Source organism: Oncorhynchus mykiss, chromosome 10 (genome assembly GCF_057628025.1).
Source record: "Oncorhynchus mykiss isolate SJ-2025 chromosome 10, ASM5762802v1, whole genome shotgun sequence".
Lineage (NCBI taxonomy): Eukaryota > Metazoa > Chordata > Actinopteri > Salmoniformes > Salmonidae > Oncorhynchus > Oncorhynchus mykiss.
In genome coordinates, this window is record NC_143031.1 from 24,186,805 (window position 1) to 24,198,628 (window position 11,824).

The following is an 11,824-nucleotide window of genomic DNA, read 5'->3' on the forward strand; positions in this document are numbered from 1 at the left end:
TCAACCCACGGAGAGAAGCACGAGATTGAATTTCACCCAACTTTCTAGAGCAGTGGTCACGTCGATCTCCAAAGCATTCCTAGTCAATTGCCAAACATTTACGTAAAAAGAAAAACGTTAAGTCTTGTGTTTATTTACAAATGTGTATTATTCGTCTCGGGCTGTTGGCACACCCGATTCAACTGCCCTGCACGCCGGGTAGGCGAACTGTTACCATGTTGAACCATTTCATGTGTGTGAAGGTGCAAACTGCCTTTCTGGCGGGTCCAGAGAGCAGTATAAAACTACCGCTGGCCAATCGGGTGGCTCAGATTACGGTGTCTGCAGTAACGTAGAAGGCGTTTAAAAAAAGCTACTGCAAAATTGATACTGTGAGATTTCAAAAGGTTTAAAACCGAGACTGTCAACGAATACAGTAAAGAGCTGCTGTTTTTATGAGTGAGTTCATGTTTAAGTTCTTACTCAGCACTGTCAACACTTTGTATTCAACACTTTTATGAACCATAAAATGGGTGTTCTTCCTATTTCCACTCAGCGTTAAAACAAGCACTGCAGCAATAGTGAATGATTAGGAAAGTGTATCTATCTATAGGATTGCTTTATTATTCGCGGCGTGGGTGTTTTAATATCGAATAATATTTAACTTTTCTCATAGGGGTAACAACATGAATTTGTGCATGAGGCAGAAATAATGCGATGTGACTCGAGTTTCACCATCAGCTGGAAGACGGTGTCCCTTTTTGGTCAGTGGAGGAAAGGGAGAGCAAAGGGATGTTGAGAGGCGGACCTGAAATCTGCTGCTCTCTCCCTCAGTTAAAATTGGCCATCAGATGCGAGCACCATCAGCCCAGCAAAATATTTAAATATATGCTCACTCAGCTGTGCCTCACAAGTAATACAACAACAGATATATTACCAGTGTGATTATAGCCTACCTCAATTTTTTTAAATTAAATATAATATAAAAAAGTGTCCCGAACTACAATGCATTGGCAAGGCAATTCAAGCGTAACTAATATGCAGTGACAATGTATTGGGCCTATAGCTTACTGCACAAACCTCATTGCTACAGTACTGTTTTTAATTGGTTAATGTTGCATAGGCTTACGTTTAAGTCATGCAACAAAATATCCGTAGATCTCGGATTGCATTTTGACTCAAAGTGATCTTGACTCAGAAAAGGTTGGTGACCACTGTTCTAGAGTTTTCCCTGTTAACACTTTTAACGTTTCCCTTTACTGTGGCAATTGTGATCGAATCAACGCAATATTAGCCACTTTCAATACAGCATACCGAAACAAAAGAACTATGCAAGAGATTTTGTTGTAGGCAGAACGCATCTGAGTAGGATTCTATTGCATTGACACGCACTACTCAGCCTGTACTCTACACAGACCAGTGCGGCATAAACAATCAGAGCTGCAGTAGATCTATATGCAAATAGACAATTACCATACATCTGTCCCATTTACTTTGAATTGGGTTGTGTTTACAGCATGAGCGGTCGTGAGTAGATGCGCTTGTTTTTAGATCAAAGCGAGAGCTGCATGTAGTCACGTGTGCGCATTTTGTTCATATCCTTTGCTTGTTAGTGAGTTATTAGCCTAGTCAAATATCTTTTGTCGTCAGCAATAGGGGAGTGATTGCTTCCTACAAGAGTCTTAAAAGGGGCAGTGTTGTATTTTGAGGCCAGCTTGAATAGCCAATAGGCAGAGGGTAGCATAATTTGTCTGATTCTCTGTAATAATAATAATAATGCATTTTATTTTGGTTTCTTGCATCAAACAACACACAATTTTCAGTCACCACCTTGTCTAAAGGACAAGTGGATGAAGTTAAATAAAGGTTAAATAAATAAAAAATAAGCAGGTTGTCAAGCCCTGCATGTTTTTTTCTTTCAAAAGTCTCATGGAATTTAAGCCTACATGGAACACCACACATTTGCTGCTACTGTAGGCTTAATGATAAAACAGCTATTTCCATGTTAAAATGTTATGGGATGCATTTTCTCTGTTTTTGATGGTACGGTAGGCCACTCTGGTAGGCCTACATTATGATCAAATAACCATAGTAGCCTACATGGCTACAGTTAAAACTAACTTAAAGGGGGTACAGCCTCAGTGTTAACAATAAACGCTTGCTGAAAGTTCACTGAATTTTCTGTCAAGTTTGCCGCTCAGCAGACCGGAAAATTATTGTGCCTGAATAAATTTGAAAGAACATTGCCTTTGACCATATGTTGCAACCCCCATTGGCTTGTGACGGTACTGTTCTCTTTTGCCTAATGTATGGCCCCTACATGTTCAAATGGATACAAACTGAATATTCCTGTCTCTCTTTTGTTATGGGGCACAGTAAATGGCTAAAGAATGTGTTTGAATGTGAAAACATCTGTGACAGTAAATGGAGTATTATATTGTTGAATATAGCAAAAATTAATTGTTCAGGAAATAACTCAGCATGTGTATATGTTGTCAGTAGGGTGCCAGGTAACCTAGTTGTTAGAGTGTTGGGCCAGTAACCGAAAGGTTGCTGAATTGAATCCCCGAGTTGACAAGGTAAAAAGCTGTCGTTCTGCCCCTGAGCAAGGCAGTTAACCCACTGTTCCCCGGGCGCCGAAGACGTGGATGCCGATTAAGGCAGCCCCCCGCACCTCTGATTCAGAGGGGTTGGGTTAAATGCGGAACACACATTTCAGCTGTACAACTGACAAGATAAACCCCTTTCCCAATATCGCAGTGTAGAACGTTCAATGCTACTTTTGATGGAGATCATGTATTCCTGTGAGCCTTTGTCACATAACAAAAAGCTCCCTGGTATGTCTTGACTGTAGACCTAATGATAAACACTTAAATGCTGTGTTGGCATACAGATTTCTGTGAACCTACCGGTAATTGCATTTTCCCTGTTTGATGCCAGAGGCAAGGAGCCAATTACAAAGGTATGCCTATGTATTTGCAACCTGTATTTGTCACACTTGTAATATGCATTGCCTTTGACTGGGGGGTGGATGTATAAAATTATATTTTCTGTTTATTTTGCATCATTATACTCCATTTACAATACATTTATTTCTGTCAGGTCAAGAAGAAAATCTAAAAATAGTCCAGGGATGCCGCACTCCAGGTTTGATTATTGAACTGAAAGAAATTATGGGTTTAAGGGGGTCGTTCGACATGAATGACAAAATACTACATAAATAATTTCATTTTGACAATTGTAAGAATACAGAAAACAGACAACTGTTCAACCACGGGTACATTGGAAAAGGCACAGCATCCATTTACGGCAGAGGTAGGCAACTCCGAGGGCCTGATTGGGGTCACTTTTTCTCCATCCCTAGCAAACACAGCTGATTAATCAAATTGCATTATAAACTGAAGATCATGATTAGGTGATTATTGGAGTCAGTTGTGTTAGCTGGGGGAAAACTGTGACACCAATCAGGCCCTCGAGGTCTGGAATTGCTCAACCTTGATTTAAGGAGTAGCTAAGTCCCTGTGTTGGTTGTATTCTTGTGCAGGTTCTGAAGGGCTAAATCTGACCACTTAATTTCTTGTTCTTTACCGACTCTGTTGATCCTCCATTATCTTGCTCAGCTTCAGGCAGTTCACTCTGCAGGAAGGAGTGAACGCTCGTGTGGTTAAAGCCTTAACCACACGAGCGCAAACTAGTAGTATTGTCCAGGCTTATACAGTAGTATGAGTATCAGACATTCCTAAAAGGCTCTTTATTCATGAACTGATTTCTGAAAGCAGGTAAGAAAGGACTCATGCCAGGGTAGCCTAGTGGTTAGTGTTGGACTAGTAACTGGAAGGTTGCAAGTTCAAATCCCCGAGCCGACAAGGTACAAATCTGTCGTTCTGCCCCTGAACAGGCAGTTAACCCACTGTTCCTAGGCCGTCATTGAAAATAAGAATTTGTTCTTAACTGACTTGCCTAGTTAAATAAAGGTAAATAATGACATTTGCTCTATTGGGTACCGACAGGGAGAGAAGACACCGTAATATGCATCTGTTAGGCCATTTGTGGATTAAATGTAAGGTCACTGGTGCTTGAGGGCTAGTCTGAATAATGCCTCCATTTGTAGCCAAGCAGGGCTCGAACCTCCAGCGGCACAACGTTGTCAAACACTAGTTAAATTCTTAGCTACCTACGCTAGTACCCTGTAAGGAAGATATCCACACAGGGAACTGTAGCTACATATTTAGCAATGCAGAGCTGATGTAAAGGTAAGGTACAAATCTTTAAAAATGAACTAAACTAGCTATTTATACACGTAACTGCCAAAATAAAGAAAACACTTGAGTAAATGAGGGCTACAAAGTATACGGAAAGCAGGTCCTTCCACACAGGTGTGGTTCCTGAGTTAATCAAGCAATTAAAACATCCCATATAAAAATGCCCAGTTGCCAATTATTTTGGCTACCATGGCTAGACAAGCTCAGTGGCTTGACTTTTGAAAGAGGGATCTCAAAGGAGCATAGGGGGTTTATTAAAGGGAGTGTGTCACCATAAGTGTATTCATTACGCCGATTCTGTTGCAAAACGTTTAGTCTTTTGCAAAAAAACATTTACTCCAAATGGAAAACATTTTGCAATGAAAACGATAGTTTCTATTGGTCAAATTCCCTACACGTTTTGTTCCGTTTGGTTCTGAACAGTAAACGGTCTCCATTGCAAGACCTTATGAATACACCCCAGATCTCAAACCAATTTAACACTTATGGGAGATTCTGGAGTGGTGCCTGAGACAGCGGTTTCCACCATCAACAAAACACAATGATTGAAATTCTCATGGAAGAATGGTGTTGCATCCCTCCAATAGAGTTCCAGACACTTGTAGAATATATGCCAAAGCGCATTGAAGCTTCTCTGGCGGCTCGTGGTGGACCAATGCCCTAATAATGTAAGACACTGTTGGTGTTTCCTTTTATTTTGGCAGTTACCAGTTGTCCATGAAACATTAGCTACAGTGCCCCTAGTATAAGCTTTAGGTAGGAAGTCCAAAATATACTTTTGGGGTTTATAGTAGCCTAGGCAGGCAAGTCTTTATAACTGGCCATCAGTGATTTGGATTGAGGAACAAATAATAAAACTGGTGTATGACTTGTATAGCTATGCTAGCTATTCATGAATCATTGAGTGAGCCAGATGCAGAAGCTACATATGTAACGCGTTAGCTAACTAAACCTCACCAGATACGTAACTGTTGAAAGACTTTTCTTACCAATGAGATAGTGACATCTTCATAAGTTAGACAGTCTTCCCTCCAAGCATAATCTGTTATGCCAAGAACCCTGCCATCTCTCTGAACTTCACTATCCATCTCAGAATGTTATCTATCGCTAATGTAGCTAATAGACTAGTGTGACGATTGCATAATTAAGTATCCTTATTTGTTGTGTTGCAGATAACCTGTCAAACAGAGTTCTGTGTGGCATGCCCAAAGTCTCAACAAAATGTTTAGCTAGCTAAAGTAAAATATCTATGGAAAATATAATACTGAGTCAATCAAATCAAATCAAATTTTATTTGTCACATACACATGGTTAGCAGATGTTAATGCGAGTGTAGCGAAATGCTTGTGCTTCTAGTTCCGACAATGCAGTAATAACCAACAAGTAATATTAAATAAGGTAGCATTGTTTAAAGTGGCTAGTGATATATTTACATCATTTCCCATCAATTCCCATTATTAAAGTGGCTGGAGTTGAGTCAGTGTCAGTGTCAGTGTCAGTGTCAGTGTGTTGGCAGCAGCCACTCAATGTTAGTGGTGGCTGTTTAACAGTCTGATGGCCTTGAGATAGAAGCTGTTTTTCAGTCTCTCGGTCCCAGCTTTGATGCACCTGTACTGACCTCGCCTTCTGGATGATAGCGGGGTGAACAGGCAGTGGCTCGGGTGGTTGATGTCCTTGATGATCTTTATGGCCTTCCTATAACATTGGGTGGTGTAGGTGTCCTGGAGGGCAGGTAGTTTGCCCCCGGTGATGCGTTGTGCTGACCTCACTACACTCTGGAGAGCCTTACGGTTGAGGGCGGAGCAGTTGCCGTACCAGGCGGTGATACAGCCCGCCAGGATGCTCTCGATTGTGCTTGCTACCCTCTCCACTACTGTCCCATCGATGTGGATAGGGGGGTGTTCCCTCTGCTGTTTCCTGAAGTCCACAATCATCTCCTTAGTTTTGTTGACGTTGAGTGTGAGGTTATTTTCCTGACACCACACTCCGAGGGCCCTCACCTCCTCCCTGTAGGCCGTCTCGTCGTTGTTGGTAATGAAGCCTACCACTGTTGTGTCGTCCGCAAACTTGATTATTGAGTTGGAGGCGTGCGTGGCCACGCAGTCGTGGGTGAACAGGGAGTACAGGAGAGGGCTCAGAACGCACCCTTGTGGGGCCCCAGTGTTGAGGATCAGCGGGGAGGAGATGTTGTTGCCTACCCTCACCACCTGGGGGCGGCCCGTCAGGAAGTCTAGTACCCAGTTGCACAGAGCGGGGTCGAGACCCAGGGTCTCGAGCTTGATGACGAGCTTGGAGGGTACTATGGTGTTGAATGCCGAGCTGTAGTCGATGAACAGCATTCTCACATAGGTATTCCTCTTGTCCAGATGGGTTAGGGCAGTGTGCAATGTGGTTGAGATTGCATCGTCTGTGGACTTATTTGGGCGGTAAGCAAATTGGAGTGGGTCTAGGGTGTCAGGTAGGGTGGAGGTGATATGGTCCTTGACTAGTCTCTCAAAGCACTTCATGATGACGGAAGTGAGTGCTACGGGGCGGTAGTCGTTTAGCTCAGTTACCTTAGCTTTCTTGGGAACAGGAACAATGGTGGCCCTCTTGAAGCATGTGGGAACAGCAGACTGGTATAGGGATTGATTGAATATGTCCGTAAACACACCGGCCAGCTGGTCTGCGCATGCTCTGAGGGCGCGGCTGGGGATGCCTTCTGGGCCTGCAGCCTTGCGAGGGTTAACACGTTTAAATGTCTTACTCACCTCGGCTGCAGTGAAGGAGAGACCACATGTTTTCGTTGCAGGCCGTGTCAGTGGCACTGTATTGTCCTCAAAGCGGGCAAAAAAGTTATTTAGTCTGCCTGGGAGCAAGACATCCTGGTCCGTGACTGGGCTGGATTTCTTCCTGTAGTCCGTGATTGACTGTAGACCCTGCCACATGCCTCTTGTGTCTGAGCAGTTGAATTGAGATTCTACTTTGTCTCTGTACTGACGCTTAGCTTGTTTGATAGCCTTACGGAGGGAATAGCTGCACTGTTTGTATTCGGTCATGTTACCAGACACCTTGCCCTGATTAAAAGCAGTGGTTTGCGCTTTCAGTTTCACGCGAATGCTGCCATCAATCCACGGTTTCTGGTTAGGGAATGTTTTAATCGTTGCTATGGGAACGACATCTTCAACGCACGTTCTAATGAACTCGCACACCGAATCAGCGTATTCGTCAATATTGTTATCTGACGCAATACGAAACATATCCCAGTCCACGTGATGGAAGCAGTCTTGGAGTGTGGAGTCAGCTTGGTCGGACCAGCGTTGGACAGACCTCAGCGTGGGAGCCTCTTGTTTTAGTTTCTGTCTGTAGGCAGGGATCAACAAAATGGAGTCGTGGTCAGCTTTTCCAAAAAGGGGCGGGGCAGGGCCTTATATGCGTCGCAGAAGTTAGAGTAACAATGGTCCAAGGTCTTTCCACCCCTGGTTGCACAATCAATATGCTGATAAAATTTAGGGAGTCTTGTTTTCAGATTAGCCTTGTTAAAATCCCCAGCTACAATGAATGCAGCCTCCGGATGAATGGTTTCCAGTTTGCAAAGAGTTAAATAAAGTTTGTTCAGAGCCATCGATGTGTCTGCTTGGGGGGGGGGGGTATATACGGCTGTGATTATAATCGAAGAGAATTCTCTTGGTAGATAATGCGGTCTACATTTGATTGTGAGGAATTCTAAATCAGGTGAACAGAAGGATTTGAGTTCCTGTATGTTTCTTTCATCACACCATGTCTCGTTAGCCATAAGGCATACGCCCCCGCCCCTCTTCTTACCAGAAAGATGTTTGTTTCTGTCGGCGCGATGCATGGAGAAACCCGTTGGCTGCACCGCCTCGGATAGTGTCTCTCCAGTGAGCCATGTTTCCGTGAAGCAAAGAACGTTACAGTCTCTGATGTCCCTCTGGAATGCTACCCTTGCTCGGATTTCATCAACCTTGTTGTCAAGAGACTGGACATTGGCAAGAAGAATGCTAGGGAGTGGTGCACGGTGTGCCCGTCTCCGGAGTCTGACCAGAAGACCGCCTCGTTTCCCTCTTTTTCGGAGTTGTTTTTTTGGGTCGCTGCATGGGATCCACTCCGTTGTCCTGTTTGTAAGGCAGAACACAGGATCCGCGTCGCGAAAAACATATTCTTGGTCGTACTGATGGTGAGTTGACGCTGATCTTATATTCAGTAGTTCTTCTCGACTGTATGTAATGAAACCTAAGATGACCTGGGGTACTAATGTAAGAAATAACACGTAAAAAAACAAAAAACTGCATAGTTTCCTAGGAACGCGAAGCGAGGCGGCCATCTCTGTCGGCGCCGGAAGTTGTGGAGCTGCTTCTATGGTAAACTCAGCAAAAAAAAGAAACGTCCCTTTTTCAGGACCCTGTCTTTCAAAGATCATTCGTAAAAATACAAATAACTTCACAGATCTACATTGTAAAGGGTTTAAACACGGTTTCCCATGCTTGTTCAATGAACCATAAACAATTAATGAACATGCACCTGTGGAACGGTCATTAAGACACTAACAGCTTACAGACGGTAGGCAATTAAGGTCACAGTTATGAAAACTTAGGAAACTAAAGAGGCTTTTCTACTGACTCCAAAGGACACCAAAAGAAAAATGCACAGGGTCCCTGCTTATCTGCGTGAACGTGCCTTAGGCATGCTGCAAGGAGGCATGAGGACTGCAGATGTGGCCAGGGTAATAAATTGCAATGTCCATACTGTGCGATGCCTGAGACAGGACGGACAGCTGATCGTCCTCTCAGTGGCAGACCACGTGTAACAACACCTGCACAGGATCGGTACATCCAAACATCACACCTGCGGGACAGGTACAGCATGGCAACAACAACTGCCCGAGTTACACCAGGAACGCACAATCCCTCCATCAGTACTCAGACTGTCTGCAATAGGCTGAGAGAGGCTGGACTGAGGGCTTATAGGCATATTGTAAGGCAGGTCCTCACCAGACATCATCGGCAACAACGTCGCCTATGGGCACAAACCCACCTCCGCTAGACCAGACAGGACTGGCAAAAAGTGCTCTTCACTGACAAGTTGCGGTTTTGTCTCACCAAGGGTGATGGTCGGATTCGCGTTTATCGCCGAAGGAATGACCATTACACCCAGGCCTGTACTATGGCGTGGAATCGATTTGGAGGTGGAGGGTCTGTCATGGTCTGGGGTGGTGTGTCACAGCATCATCGGACTGAGCTTGTTGTCATTGCCTGCAACCTCAACGCTGTGCGTTGCAGGGAAGACATCCTCCTCCCTCATGTGGTACCCTTTCTGCATCCTGACATGACCCTCCAGCATGACAATGCCACCAGCCATACTGCTCGTTCTGCGCGTGATTTCCTGCAAGGAATGTCAGTGTTCTGCCATGGCCAGCGAAGAGCCCGGATCTCAATCTCATTCAGCACATCTGGGACCTGTTGGATCGGAGAGTGAGGGCTAGGGCCATTTGTATGAAATATCATACAATCTTTCGAAAAAGAAATTGACTACACAAAATCAAACTGCTTTTCTGTAAAAAAAATAATAATAATAATCATAATCAGGTCCCTCCCTACACAGGCTCAAATGACTCGTGTGAGGGCGGGACATTTCCTAGCCACAATAGTCCTTGTAGTGCGTCTGTCGTGAAGTCTTGGATCCCCAAAAGCTGCAGATATAAAGATGTCCAGCTTGTTGGACTTCTTAGACACTTGTGCTGTACAATTAATCAGTGGCTATAAATGCCACAAAATCCACTTTCTTCACAATGAGTGTATCCAGATCACTCGATTTGACTTAAAACACTAGCAACTGGTTGCAATGCATCCACTGCCATATTTTCAACACTGTTGCCTCTCCGACTCTTCACCGCCTCCACATAGGAGATCTGCTCTACAGCCCTGATCCTTGACACCTCAACCTCTTTCACCCTAATAAGGCACTAAAGGAAGTTTTTGGAGTATGATCCTCACCACGGTTGCAACATTTTCCAATTACAGATTCTAGAAATCCTGTACTTCTCCAGTCTTCAAACATTTGACACATGACCATATCCTTTACAATTCCCACACTGTAATGGTTTGGACACAAATGCTCTGACCGCACACCTCACACATCCAAGCTTCACACATTCAGGTAGAGTCTCCTCAAACAACAACAATATTGATAGGCTTTTCTCCTTTCTTCCATTTACCATATGGGTCAGGCGACAAGCACTGACCACTCCTGGGATTTTCTGACTAAGGTACTCCTCATCTATATTCAACGAGACTCCAGATATAAAGCCTTCTGCAGGCGCCCTGCTCCGAAGATCAATACATTACTTCTGACGAGGACAATTTTGCCAGATCCAGTGCACGCTTCCTCTGTTCTTCATCGACACAAAAAAAAACAAGGCTGCTTCTAGTCACCTTGATTGAATGTACCTTTCCCACTGCCTTCTTCACAGTCCTCAATATTACAAATGGATTTCCCAAATCTCCTTGTCCACAAAACACAGTCCAATAAGAAATGCATTATTGGACTGGTCCTTGTCTTCTACTGCAACTTTTGCTTGTTTTGTTCCTACATCCCCTAGTCCAGACCTCTTCCTTAACTGACCGTTGCACGCAATAAAATTGCCTCCCCTTACTACTAGCATCCCATTCCCTTTTGCCAAAGATCGAGCCCTTTTGCCCAGATCAGACTTGACTTCCTTGTGGCCCAGCAGTACCTGAATATCTACCCCCTCTCTGCTCACCTCTCTTAACCACCACATCAGCCTTCTCATTACCCTCCACACCCACATGGGTGGGAACCCAGCAAATGTTTACCACCACTCCCATCCTCTCCAATCCCATTAGCAGCACCATCTCCACAAACAAGTCTCACCTATCCAACCTCCCCGTCTTCACACTACTCAACACTGCAGCCGAATCAGAGCAGATCAACACAGTGGTTTCACCTCTTCCACCCATCACAAACCTATAATCATGGCTATCTACTTGGTCGCATAAACTGACACATAATTAGTTAACAGCTTACTTACTCTAACATTGAATTCTAGGATATACACCCCTGCCCCCCACTCTACCACTGACTGGATCCTTTGAACCATCTGTAAATATCCTTACAATCAAATAAGACCGATTCTCTATATATCTCTCCACACACCGTCTCACGTCCTCACCCATTCTCTCCAACCCTCAATCATATCCACATTTACACTTGGTTTCGGAAACAGCCACAGCGAAACGTTCCCCAATGCAATTGCTGACCCTCTCTCTCTCCCTCCCCAAGTCCATAGTATACCACTTTCTAACCAGTTGTCCACACATACAACCTCTGCTTACCCACTCCTCACTCCCAGCATTCCCCAGTTTCCGTGACCACAGGATGTCCTTCTGAACTCCCTTTCAACCTCGCCCAGTAAGCTAATTCAAGTTTAGTGGCAGTTCCTCACTATCCACCTTCAATGCCTTAACAGGTGTCATCCTGAAGGCACCCACACACAATTTCAGGGCCCTTGACTGTATCCTATCCAGGCGCTGTAGTACCATTTTGGCTGCCGATCCATATACAAA

General features: G+C 44.3%; 1 pseudogene; it reads right to left on the minus strand.

Moving 5' to 3' along the window:
• Positions 1-3,490: 3,490 nt before the first annotated feature.
• On the minus strand, positions 3,491-5,329 carry LOC149979969 (anaphase-promoting complex subunit 13-like; annotated as a pseudogene).
• Positions 5,330-11,824: the final 6,495 nt, after the last annotated feature.